The sequence below is a fragment of the Gadus chalcogrammus genome, chromosome 7 (assembly GCF_026213295.1).
Source record: "Gadus chalcogrammus isolate NIFS_2021 chromosome 7, NIFS_Gcha_1.0, whole genome shotgun sequence".
Taxonomy (NCBI): Eukaryota; Metazoa; Chordata; class Actinopteri; order Gadiformes; family Gadidae; genus Gadus; species Gadus chalcogrammus.
Genome location: NC_079418.1, coordinates 31,794,610 through 31,808,476, shown reverse-complemented (window position 1 = coordinate 31,808,476; position 13,867 = coordinate 31,794,610). Strand labels below are relative to the sequence as shown.

The window sequence follows — 13,867 nt, the reverse complement described above, 5'->3', positions numbered from 1 at the left end:
TTATTTGTTTGATATGATACTTAAAGCGGGCGGGCGGTCTGTGACCGCGAGCGAGCATGAGACAGCCCCCCCCGCCCCCCCCCCCCCCCCCCCCCCCCCCCCTCCCCCCCCCCTCCCCCCCCCCCTAGAACAACGGCCCGCTGCATGCTGTCGTCTGTTTAGAGAGATCCTCTTTTGATGTGTTTGTGTAGCTTTCATGTTCTCCTGTGATCCTCCTCACCCCCTCCTCACCCCCTCCTCACCCCTTCCCTCCCCCTTCCCTCCCCTCTGCTTGCACACAGACCAGAGCCCCCCCCCCCCCTCTAGACACTGCTTTGCCTCATCTGCATGTGCCTCTGGGCCTCGCCACGGCAGCAGCCCCCGGTCGCTGGTCCGTCGCCACGGCTACTAGTCCGCCCCTCCTGCTCCTTTAGAGATGCAAAGCGATGGTTGGCGGGGGGGGGGGGGGGGGGGGGCGCTCGGCGGTTTCGCTCGTGCACGTGAAGCCGCGACACGGGCGCTATTCTCGCAGCGAGCTGTAGTCTGAACTGTAGTCTACATCTACCGTCACACACGGGAATGATCCCCCAATGATCTCTAACGCACACCCCCCGGGAATGATCCCTCTCTCATCTCTGCCTGCACTCCCCCAAAAAAAGAACTGCTTGATTATACCCCCCCCCCCCCCCCCACCCCCCCCGGGCGAGCGTTTGCTGGGCAGGACTCGGGGCGGTCTAATGCCCACAGCGTGTGACTTGTGTTTCCTTCTGTGCATGCACATCACCACTCCGCCAACGGCCCCGTTAGACGCTGAGCCTCAGGGAGGGAGGGCTTTGGTAGCGCTGTTAAAAAAAAAGAAATGACTAAAGGGATGACTTAGGTGTGGTGATGGTGATGAGGACGACGACGACGATGATGATGTAATCGGTAGAGTCACATGGGGATGACATCATGAGTGTTTATTTATAAACCCTGAATGTCATCGGATCAGACGCAAACGGCTGATTTTCCCGGTGACTGTAGCAGAGTTTGTCTTCACATCACCGTTGATGAACCGTCCTCACACACACGCAGGGAGACACACACGTGCACACACACAAATGCACGCACACACGCACATACACACGCACACACACCTGCAAACACACAGACACACATGCACCCACATGCATGCACGCCCATGTGCATGCACATACACACACACACACACACGTGCATGTACGCGTACAGGCACATAGACCTACACACAAACACACACGTTCATTTTAGTATGTACGCCCTCTCCCCTCCGTTTTCCCGCTCAAAGTGAGCGTGGCTCGGTGGCTAACGCTAGGCTAACGCTAGGCTAACGCTAGGCTAGCGCAGCTGCAGCTGTCAGCTCCCGGCTCGGGCAGGCTGGGCGACGGGACCGCCACTCCCCCTGCTGGCTCAAACCGGATCCGACCGGCCGCCTCGGGCGGACAGGCTCCTTAACAGACTATGGTGTCACCTCCACTCTTATTCCACACAGCAAACACCGGGGGGGAGGTTTACACACCCCCCCCCCCCCCCCCGCCTGGCAATCTGCCTACACATGTAGGAGGAGATGCTCGAGAGAGAGAGAGAGAGAGAGAGAGAGAGAGAGAGAGAGAGAGAGAGAGAGAGAGAGAGAGAGAGAGAGAGAGAGCTCCGCAAACAGCACTCTCTATCTCTCTCCCTTTCTCTCTGTCACTTTCTCTGTGTCTCTCTCTCTCTCTCTCTCTCCCTTTCTCTCTGTCACTTTCTCTGTGTGTCTCTCTCTCTCTCTCTCTCTCTCTCTCTCTCTCTCTCTCTCTCTCTCTCTCTCTCTCTGTCACTTTCTCTGTGTGTCTCTCTCTCTCTCTCTCTCTCTCTCTCTCTCTCTCTCTCTCTCTCTCTCTCTCTCTCTCTCTCTCTCTCTCTCTCTCTCTCTATATTGTAGTGTGGGATAGCTCCTATTTAACACCTCGGTTGGGTAATGCTGGTGTTTGATTCCCAGCTGAAAGCTTCTGGCTTAAAGTCTTCCTGTTGTCATCCTAGACCAAGATGTCCCCTTACCCCTACCTACTCCTTAGTGACCCGTCTCTGTACTGTGTAACCCCTACCTCTCTTAGTACTGTCTTACCCCTACCTGCTCCTTAATGACCTGTCTCTGTACTGTCTAACCCCTACCTGCTCCTTAATGACCTGTCTCTGTACTGTCTAACCCCTACCTGCTCCTTAATGACCTGTCTCTGTACTGTCTAACCCCTACCTGCTCCTTAATGTCCCCTCTGTACTGTCTAACCCCTACCTGCTCCTAAATGACCTGTCTCTCTACTGTCTAACCCCTACCTGCTCCTTAACGACCTGTCTCTCTACTGTCTAACCCCTACCTGCTCCTTAACGACCTGTCTCTGTACTGTCTAACCCCTACCTGCTCCTTAACGACCTGTCTCTCTACTGTCTAACCCCTACCTGCTCCTTAACGACCTGTCTCTACTGTCTAACCCCTACCTGCTCCTTAACGACCTGTCTCTCTACTGTCTAACCCCTACCTGCTCCTTAACGACCTGTCTCTCTACTGTCTAACCCCTACCTGCTCCATAACGACCTGTCTCTGTACTGTCTAACCCCTACCTGCTCCATAACGACCTGTCTCTGTACTGAACCCTCCCAGTTAGCAGCGTTGGATCAAAGCGTCTGCTAGCCGACTACCTCGTAGCCACGTAGCGGTGATGAGTAGGCGTTGGGGGCGTTGAGGCCCGCAGAGAGAGGCGGTCCATAGGGGGGTCCGTGGGGGTTCTGTTACGTAAGGCGAGCGGAGCGTCGCGGGGGGGGGGGGGGTCCACCGCGGCGAGGGGGCTCGGTGCCGTCGCAGCTCTGCCGAGCTTCATTAGGTGGAATAGATGAGGAGGATTCTAATCCTGAAGGGAGGATTGCAGCGCTCAACGGGAGAGAGGAACAAGCTGGAGGGAGGGGGGGGGGTGGAGGAGGTTGAGGGGGGGGGGGAGGAGGAGGGGGGGGGGGGTGGAGGAGGTGGAGGGGGGGGGGAGGAGGGGGGGAGGAGGGAGGAGGGGTGGAGGAGACGCGTAACTGCCAACAAACAAGAACCAGGAAGATTCATCGCGGTGAGGGGAAACAGAACAGACCTAAACGTTCCCTGCGGTGAGCAGCGATAGCGGGATGATACGTATGGACTCTGTGCCGACTCCCCGACGGTAGTTATACACCCTGGCAGCTCGGCACCGAGCACCATCCCGAGCTCCCCTCAGCGATCCTCCTCGCGTCGTCGTCGTCGCTGTCGTCCTGCTGGCATCTGTCGCAGAGCAAGGCATTCTGGGGGAGAGGGAGAGGGAACGCGCTGAGTCAAGCCGGGTTTAATATAAGGAGAGCAGCTGTGGGCAGTGAATGGAGAGTAGGGGAGAATGTAAAGGGCTGTGGTGAGGTGGCTGCCTGTCACACAGCGACACGCTCAGAGAGCCGCACAGCCAGCTAATGAGCAGGACTTATTGTTAGCCCTTGACGGCTGGGACCGCTAAACTGCACAGGATGTACGTTTAGGAGAGGGAGGGAGAGGAGGAGAGGTGTGAGGGAGGAGAGGGGACGGAGGGGAGGAGGAGGAGGAGGAGAGGTGTGAGGGAGGAGGAGAGGAGAGGGGAGAGGGGGCGGAGGGGAGGAGGAGGAGGAGAGGTGAAGGGGAGGAGGAGAGGTGAAGGGGAGGAGGAGAGGTGGAGGAGGAGAGGAGAGGTGAAGGGGAGGAGGAGAGGTGGAGGAGGAGAGGAGAGGGGGCGGAGGGGAGGAGGAGGAGGAGAGGAGAGGGGGAGGAGGAGAGGTGTAGAGGAGAGGAGGTGGAAAAGGTGTAGGGGAGAGGTGGAGAGGAGAGCTGGAAGAGGCGGAGAGGGGGAGAGGAGGAGGAGAAAGGAGAGGAGAGGAGGAGGAGAAGTCTAGAGGAGAGTAGGAGGAGGAGAGAAGGAGGTGAAGCAGGAGGAGGTGTCGGGGAGGTAGCGGTACAAAGCTAGCCTCTCACACGGAGAGAGAGCGGCTGCCAGCTCAACACTAATGGGGGCCACCAATCATGTGTAATGTGGAATTGTCGTTTCAACTGAAAATAGCTTTAATTGCTTAATAAGAAGGCTGGGTGGGCGAGATAAGAGCGATGCGCCGCGGTCGCTACGTAGCGGTTCGCTAAGCTATCGCTAACCCTCCTGTGCTGTGGAGAGAGACCAGTTCAGTGGAGAAGCAGCGTAGCCACCGTCGATATGCTCGGCATCCGAATCAAGTGTATTAGCAGGCAGCTCTTGGTCCTGGCATTAGCGTAGCATCCTGGCATTAGCGTAGCATCCTGGCATTAGCCTAGCATCCTGGCATAAGCGTGGCATAACTGGCATTAGCCTAGCATCCTGGCATTAGCGTAGCTTCCTGGCATTAGCGTAGCATCCTGGCATAAGCCTGGCATAACTGGCATTAGCGTAGCATCCTGGCATTAGCGTAGCATCCTGTCATTAGCGCAGCATTAGCGTTAGCACATCCAAACCCTTTGTTTCGGTTTGGGTTTGTTTCCATTTAGATGATACCTGCCTTTAGGTTTGTTTACCAAGGAGTGTGTTTGACACGGTGAACTTAAAGTTGTAACTCACTTCCTGTTTCAAGGAGGAGTTGGTTTGGTTTTGAGGAGCAGAGGAGTTGGTTTGGAGGAAGTAGAAGAGCAGTTAGTTTGATTTAGAGGAATATTAGTTGGTTTAGTTTGGAGGAAAAGGAGGAGGAGTTTGATCGGTTTGGAGGAGGAGGAAGAGGAGTTGGAGGAAGAGGAAGAGGAGATGGTTTGGTTTGGAGGAAGGTTCGCTAATGTCCTGGTCTCGCTGCGTGGGCTCTGAGGACGAGGGCGGGCTCTGGACTGCCACACACCTCTTATTAGTGTCTGTCAGGGGGCTGGCGTGGCCCCCCGTTTCATCTTCAGCAGGACCTGCTCATCATCTGATGTCAAGTGGTCATGTTCTGCTTTTAATGCTGCTCCTCCTCGCTCTCTGTTCCGCTCACTGTGGCATCTCTGGTCTCCCCCCTCACTTATACTGTCTCTCTCTCTCTGTCATTGCTCTCTCTGGCTGTCCTCTCTCTCTCTCTCTCTCTCTCTCTCCTTTCTCTCTCTCTCTCTCTCTCTCTCTCTCTCTCTCTCTCGCTCTCATCCCTCCCTCCAGTCTCTTTGGTCTTTAACTCAATTTATCTTCGTCTCTCCCTCTCTGTGTCTCTCTCTCTCTCTCTAAGTCCCTCTCTCTTCCATCTTCCATATTCTCTGTTTGAGATTCATTCCTGGCATATATATATATTACTAGAAAATTCAATATCGCACCTCAGATAACATGCTGGTGCCAATCTCAGGTCTAATGAACGACTCACATTCACACACAAATATACATCCAACGTTTTTGAGGGAACAGCACCCAAAGACAAGTCTGACTTAACCAGGCGATCGAATAGGCGAGGCCAAACAGAAGAAGCCAGGTTCTCTCGATGCATGACACCGGTTTGCAACCTCTGGAATGTAAGCATGGTGGAAGTATTTCTAGCTGCCTGCCTGTCTCCTGTGCATGAGTCTGTCGAAGGGGTGTCCTCGCAGCATGTGCTTCTCTGGGGACCCCTCGTCTGTGTCCCCTGACCCTAACCCTGGTGGCTCAAACGTGGTCTCCTGACTGTAATGATAATCATTTTGCAAGCAAAGGCACAAAGTGCCGTGCAAAAATTACGCTATTTTCTGATTCTGTTGATGTGTTTTATGAAACCGGTGATGTGTGTAGACAACATCAACGACACCATGTGTAGTTCATCAACATCTGTGTAGTTAAAAAAACATGTGTGTAGTTCAACAACATGTGTGCAGTAAAACATGTGTGTAGTTCAACCACATGTGTGTAGTCCAGTGTGTAGTTCAGTGTGTAGTTCAGAAGTGCGTAGCTCAATGTGTAGTTCAACAGTGTGTAGTTTAGTGTGTGTAGTTCAGCAGTGTGTAGTTCAGTGTGTAGTTCAGCAGTGTGTAGTAAAGTGTGTAGTTCAGCAGTGTGTAGTAAAGTGTGTGGTTCAGCAGTGTGTAGTAAAGTGTGTAGTCCAGTGTATAGTTCAGTGTATAGTTCAGTGTATAGTTCAGTGTGTAGTAAAGTGTGTAGTTCAGTGTGTAGTTCGGTGTAGTTCAGCAGTGTGTAGTAAAGTGTGTAGTTCAGTGTGTAGTTCAGTGTGTAGTTCAGCAGTGTGTAGTAAAGTGTGTAGTTCAGTGTGTAGTTCAGTGTGTAGTCCAGTCTATAGTTCAGTGTGTAGTTCAGCAGTGTGTAGTAAAGTGTGTAATTCAGTCTGTAGTCCAGCATCGTGTCTTTACAGAGAACCTGAGCGTCTCCCCTCCCCCCCCCCCCCCCCCCCCCCCCCTCCCCCTCCCCAGGCGGTAACCCCTCCCGACCCGGTGGGTTCCCGGGGGCCAACAGCCCGGGCCCCGTAGCCGACCTGTACGGACCCAGCAGCCAGGAGTCCGCTGTGGGGAACTACATCAGCGCCGCCAGCCCCCAGCCTGGAGCCGGCTTCGGCCCCAGCATCACTGTGAGTAGGCTTACAACTAGCCGGCTTCATATGGATACATACTGTTCAGAAGCCTGATCCGGCTTCAGCCCCAGCATCACTGTGAGTAGGCTTACAACTAGCCGGCTTCATATGGATACATACTGATCAGAAGTCTGATCCAGCTTCGGCCCCAGCATCACTGTGAGTAGGCTTAGCACATGCTGCTTAAAACGAGCCGGCTTAATATGAATATGTACTGGCTAGGAGTCTGAGCCGGCTTCGGCCCCAGCATCACTGTGAGTAGGTTTAGAACTAGCCGGCTTATTACAAATACGTACTGTTGAGATTTCTGAGGCATTTCAGGCACTGGGCGGGGCAGATTCTGGCTAAACGAATCACAGAGAGGAGAGCAACGGCGCAAGCGACGTTGCTCTCTGTTTGCTCATTTCTGAGCTGATATGTCTCGACGTTAAACAGCAGAATCCGTAGCATCCGAGATGATTCAAAGGAAGGGTTCGAGGTCTTTGGCTGCGGCAGTCGCTGTGTTGTTTTTCTGTCGCGCGCGACGGTCCCACGGACTGCGTGAGCGTGTACGTCCCCCCGCAATGCGCCGATGGGCTCGGTTAGGATTCACGCTGAGCCCCGTCCCACTGGCAGCCAACACCAGAGCCTGAGTGTGTTTCTGCGACGCGCAGAAGATCTCTGGAACAGCGGAGCCACCGGCAGCTGCTCAGTGTGCAGAAACAGAAGCACGAGACTATAAGAACAGAGATACTCCACTAATAATGCAGTGACACGATTAAAAAGAGTCAGGGATCATTGCTTAAAAACGCTGGCTCTCTCTCCACCCTCCTCTTCTTCACCATCCTCTCACCACCACTCTCATCCCCTCTGTCTCATGAAGTCATGCTAGCAGCCTGCTACATGCTACAGCACCAGATAGCTTAGCATGCACAGATTGGCACAGCTTCGATGATTGATTGGCCCACCAACCACCAGACTAATTGCATGCAGATGTAGCCATGACTAAATACAACAAACAGCTATTGAATTAGTCATTTCTGGGCAAATATTAACGGTTCCAGTCAGCCTGCAGTTTCCGAGGTTTTTTTCGGGAAGCCGTTCACAAAAACATTTTCCGAAAGTCAAAACGCTAATCTCCACGAAGATCGGTGTTTACACGGCCTTCCCGGTCCCGGGTCGCCCCGGCCAGACGGTGGGTCCTCTTGGCTGAAGAGGGGCTCGCGGTTTCGGGGGGGGCCACTTACTCTCCCTGACGGCCGTTCTGCCCTTGGAGGGGAGGTCATCTCCCGCCACATCCTGGGGCGGGGGAGAATGAAAGACCAAAGGACTCATCTCTTTCTGTTATCAGACCCTGTGGCTCAAATTAAAGTTCCCGCGGAGGAGGAGGCCCGGCGCTGAGCCACTGCCCCGACCAGCCCGGAGAAAAGGAAACCTTCAATCTGGCCCGACGTGATAAAGCTTTAAACTCGACTTAGATGTCAATAATAGCTTTGCTGCCGACTCCCGTCTCTGCCTCCCCCCCCGAGGCGATGGGAGAGCGGACGTGGTTAGCCCGGCGCTCCTGGCGCTCCTAGCATGCCCCCCCCCCCCACCCCCAACCCCACCGCGGCAGCCCAGACCTGGGATGGATTGGCAGCTGCAGCGGCTTCCTCTGCATCTCTGGCGGTTTCGCCGTTGTCGCTGTTTTACTCTCATTGCGACATTCGCGAAAACAGCAAACTCGTGCTGCCAGCCCCCTTTGTAATCCGTGATCCTCGTCATCGACCGCAATCACTCCCCGCATGCAGCGCAGCCAGCCGAGCTCTTTGTTGCAGATTCTGTGCACTCTGCGTTTCCAGCTGTACTTTAATTGCCGCTGCATTATGTGGAAGACTGTGGCCATCAGCCGGGGGTTATTAGAGGAAAAAAACTAAACACTCAGAAGAACACACTTCTGGAATGAATCGTCTGCGCTCAAACATTCTCTCGCGCGGCATAGAACGGAGGGAATGTATTTCCGCTAAATGTATTTACTCCCAATCTGTTGCATTCTTCTACACGTTTGCAAAGTGACATGGACTGCTTTAGTGTCCCTGTTCAGCACCGGATGGTTGAACGGATTCCACCCAAGAGTGGAGCCGCACAGAGTTTGGCTGGCCCTCGCCCTAGCCCTCACTGTCCCTGGTTGCTCCCTACTGCCCCTAGTGGCTCCTCAGTGACACGTCTCTGGGTGCACCGTCCCTCTCTCAGGATCAAAGCCTGTGCTTGATATGTAAATCAAAGGCAGGAAGGGTTCCGACGTACAGCTGTTGACAACAGCCCACTCCAGATCAAAAACACGCTTCATCTCACCCGCATGTTTTCATGGCTTAATCAACACAAACGTCCTTTTAAAACGACGTTATTAGAAACGCCGCTCGTAGCACAGAACAGTCCCAGCGCGCACAACAGCAGCCAATCATGTACAAACCGCGCCGAGGGTAAGAAACACAAACGATGCGACACGTCACTGGGTATCGTATCGGACATTCCATTACCCTTTGTCGGTAAAAGATGGCCGACTCCGTGGCGTCTAATGGAGGCTCACCCATTCGCTGGAAAACGAAACGCCGGTAATAGACAGCATTGCTCTGTAAATAACACAAGCGTTTATGAGAAACCGACAGCATTCACCTATCTGCTGCTCCCTGCCGCTCCCGTCTGTCTGTCTGTCTGTCTGTCTGTGGATGGTGATGTTCTCCTTGTGCGAGATGGTTTTAGATTAGAGCAGGCCTGTGCCTTCCCCCTGAGCCTCCATCCTTCCCCTCCCTATCAAACCACTGATTGCTTTACTTCGTATTCATGCCTTCATTTCTTGTTTGTCATTTTTACACCTGACAGCTCATCACCTTAGATTCAATCGTTTGCAGCATGTGACACAATTTCTTTTGATTTTCATTTCCATGACACATTTCGTTTTTTCCGCAATTATCGACAAGAACGACGTCTAAATGATTCACACAAACGATGCACATCGATTGCTGTTTGTGATCTGAAGGGTTCCTTCAACACGCTTCTCACACGCTCTGTCCTAATTGGCATGTACTTAGCATGTGTTTAGCATGTACTTAGCATGTAATTAGCATGTGCTTAGCATGCACTCAGCATGCACTTAGCATGTACTTGGCATCTCTTCTGTCCACTCGTTCCTACCTCATAATTCATGTCTCCCACAGGCGTCCGTCCAAAACTATTTTATTTTTCCCTCTGGGACCCGGAGAACAGTAGCTTTGAAGAATGTCTCATCTGAACGGTCATGAAAATGTCCCTAAGCATGACGCCCCTTGACCTTTGACCCCTGACCTCTGACCCCTGACTTCCAACCCCGTAACCCTTCCAGGATCTGAGGTCAATCGATAAGTTCTGTACGCCGCGTTTGATAAAAGCATCTCCTGATAAAGGCCTTTACAATATATCACCACATCGGTAACCAAATATCCTTATCACCTCATTCATGGACAATATATTAATCTCTGGACAAAGAAGAGGTTCGGGTGAATCGCTTTTGTTTATATCTGTTTTTGAAAACCTTCAACTGATTATAATTCTGTTTAGGTGGACTGATAGTAAACCATTCAAACCTGTGGGTAGTTTTGTGTCGGGTGTTCCTGTCTCCCTTCAGCGGAACGTCTGATCACTGACCTACATAAACATATTGATCACAGAGAGAAAGAACAACAGGATCATAACAACAGCTGCCGGGAAACTCTGCTTCGTCTGAATTGAAATGATGACTACTGCGTGGGCATGAATGGGTATCACACGAGGCTACAGCAAAGCGGAAACATTGGGTCTAATTGGTTTAATTCGAATAACAGAGTATTATCGGACTCCTGTAGTTCAGGGATCCGAACACACATATCTAAAGACACTTACCGAAACACATTGAACAACATCTCTTCAAACAGCGCTCTGACGCCTTAACTCGATCAGTGGCATCGATACGAAGTACCCATTCATGCCCGCCCGGTTCAAAGTGATGTTGTGCACTAACAGTATTCCTCTGGATGTTACTGACCCCTTACTAACCTTACACTTTTAGGGCCCGTTGATTGCGACAGCTTTCACAAACGGATACCACTGAGCCGTGGCTCGGTCGCACCAGAGGTATTTCATTCATTTGATTACCGCACACACTCCCAATATCAGCGCTGCCTTCTGTAGACCCCTCATCCTCCTTTAACACATCCTGTTTACCTCCTGAAGAGCCTCTCCTCCCCGTTGACTCGAAAGCCTTCACCGTGTGCGTGCGGCGAGTCAAACACACACAGTATTAAAGGGCTGATGTTATGCCACCGGCTGTGAGTGTGATTAGCCATTACAAGCCCTTTGATGAATGGGCTTCTCCCCGTGTTTCAGTCACTCACACATTACAAGTGGGCGTGTCCACCTGATGGATAGGTGAGCAGGATTCGCTACAGTCCACTGGTCAGGCAGGTAGACTGCTCATCCAGCGTACGTCCAGGTGGACACGCCCACTTATGATGTGACTAAAACACATGTAATGGCTAATCACACTCACACCTGGTGGCATAATATCACCCCTTTAACATTACCTGGTGTTAACATTACCTGGTTTTAACAGTACCTGGTGTTATCAGGAATAGGTTTAAACGTTACCTGGTGTCAACATAACCCGGTGTTAACATTACCCGGTGTTAACATTACCTGGTGTTAACATTACCTGGTGTTAACATTACCAGGTGTTAACATTACCCGGTGTTAACATTACCTGGTGTTAACATTACCTGGTGTTAACATTACCTGGTGTTAACATTACCAGGTGTTAACATTATCTGGTGTTAACATTACCTGGTATTAACGTTACCTGGTGTTAACTTTACCTGGTATTAACATTACCTAGCGTTAACATTACCTAGCGTTAACATTACCTGGTGTTAACATTACCTGGCGTTAACATTACCTGGCACTCACATGTGTTTCTATGTGCATGTCCGCTGACTGCTTTGGGTGCAAGAGGTTTTGCTCCCCTTCTTAATATGCAAATAATGTGCCGATAATATGCTAAACATTGCCAGTGTTTCCTACTTAACATCCAGCACTAAGCTATTCAGGACATTAATTAAACCGGACTCTTCAGTTTAAACGAGCCGCTGGCGTAGGACGGAGATACGGTCCCTACTCTGGGACCCCCCAGTCCCTGAGCCCAGTCCCCTAGCCCAGTTCTATCTGGTCGGGCTCATCCAAGCCCGATGCCTTCTGAACCGGTTCGGCCAGTCTGAACCGGTTGGCACCCAGGTCATCTTTCTAGTCGGACCGATTTCCATACTTACTTTATTAAAATTCAAGCCACACGTACAAGCTGCGACACTAACATGATGTGTTATTATGATAAACATAATGCAAAAAAAAATATCGTAGCTTTATACTAACGAGTGTCAAGTCTGTGCAAAGCTAACCCACATTAGAAATTTACGGAAATCATTTACATTTAAAGTGGTCAACATTTAGTCCTTCTTCTTCTACGCCTTTAATTTCATTTCCATGCCTTCCTTGTTTAATTAACTTTTGACTAATTCTACTTTTAGCTGCAAGCTGGTGTGCGTGGAAGACGCGCACACTATGTACACGCTAATGTACTTTATTTGTGTACTCCAGGGAAATTGCCCGACTTATGGAAACATTAAGAGAGACATAGCAGACGGTGCCCTTGATATTTGATGTTCAAATATCTGCGCTAAAACGTGGAAGATTACTGGCAATCTTCCTCAGTTAGTTTAACAAGTCTGCTCTACTGCAAATAAATCACTGGAGCGTACCGCGGCGGTTACCTAGGATGCAGATACCTGTCTCTGCGTACGTCTGTCAGAAGTCCCCCGTGTCGTGGACGTATCCATGCAGTGCATGTAACGGTCACACGCTTGAGTGTCGCGGTGCGGTCGCGCTCTCGTAGCGGTGCGTGGCTCCAGGCTGTCGAGTACAGCGTTCCACAACGTGACGGGCAGGAGCACTTAGAACCCCCCCCCAGGGGTCCGTGGGGTCGGGCTGATCTCTGGACCCCTGGGGAAGGTGACACACAGAGCCCCGCCGGAGTGTGTGGAGGCTGGGGGGGGGGGGCAGTGGGGGGAATCCACTCTGCTCACTTAACGATGGAAGGTCTTAGATCGACCTCCGATCAGGGCGTCTGATTGGGCCGCGTTGGTCAGCTGATAGGCGGAGCTTGACCGGAGAACTAGCCTCGCTCGTTAGTGATGGTGTTTGGTCTTTAATACTTTATTCTTTATAAACTTCTATCGTTCCATCTTCCCACCCTCATAGTTCTAGCTTATCGTCATTACTTATAAATACTGACTCTATACTACAGTCTGAAAGAACAAAGAAAAATAACCAATAATCCGCTGTTTGGCCTGCCCCCCTTTGTTGTGATGTAATCGTGTTTTAATTGAGTCTCATGGTTCTCATGTGTTAGTTTGAGAATGAGAACCATGAGACTCAATCAAACCACCATTTCTCAAAACTTAAAAAACTAAACATTTTCCTTTTTTCTATTTCAAAAAAACCTTTCGTCATGTTTTGTTTTTATTTAGGGATTTAACCTGATCCAGGTCCTAATTGTGTGTCTGTTTTGTCGGCAGAGCGTGTCTGGTGTGGTGAGGAAGACGAGCTGAGGTGTGTAGTTGGCTGTATGTTCGGGGGCCACCAACACCTCGGCCCTGCCACAACCCCACCCCCAATCCCCCCCCCCCCCCCCCCCACCCACCCCTCCCACCGGAAGACCCCAGGGAACCCCAGACCGTACGAAGAAACGAAAAGAAAAGAAAAAAAAAAGTTAGTCATCTCAGAAAAAAAGGAACACCTGCTGTACTATAGACCTCTAGAAGCTAACCTGGTTTGGTATGTTTCCAATCGACTTCACTCACCTTCTTCCTTCCTTCTGTTCGGACCTGTTAATAGAGAGTCGTTTCAGTTGATCTATCGTTTCTCGTGTCATTTCCTTTGACCTGATAGTATACTTGTGGAAATGGGTTTTGTTTGAATTCGGGGGGGTGGGAGTTACAGCCAAGAATATTTGCAAAGTCATGTCTTCGCTTTTGTATAGATTCTAGTAAGGAAAAAAAATAATAATTGGAGAAATGTTGTGTCTATGCACAAAAAGCCAATTGAGAGTGAAAAGACTGAAAATTATTTAATTTTAAATTCAATGAAATTCAATGAAATTGCAGAGGGTCTCTTAGTCATAATTCTAAGTAGCGGTTTTAATTCTTGTGACGTCTCATTGTTAACCATAATTACCTATTTTCGGGCAATACAAAGAGGACTCCAATATTTTTATGGTCCTTTTTTATAAGTGTTGTTTTGTTGATTA

At 50.9% G+C, this 13,867-nt stretch overlaps 1 long non-coding RNA gene across 1 annotated transcript; it reads left to right on the top strand.

Moving 5' to 3' along the window:
* The first annotated feature begins 6,383 nt into the window (after nucleotides 1-6,383).
* LOC130386192 (uncharacterized) lies at nucleotides 6,384-13,235 on the top strand. Its single transcript, XR_008896094.1, has 3 exons — nucleotides 6,384-6,537; nucleotides 10,583-10,647; nucleotides 13,137-13,235. It is a non-coding gene; the product is annotated as an uncharacterized LOC130386192 (long non-coding RNA).
* The last annotated feature ends 632 nt before the right edge of the window (nucleotides 13,236-13,867 follow it).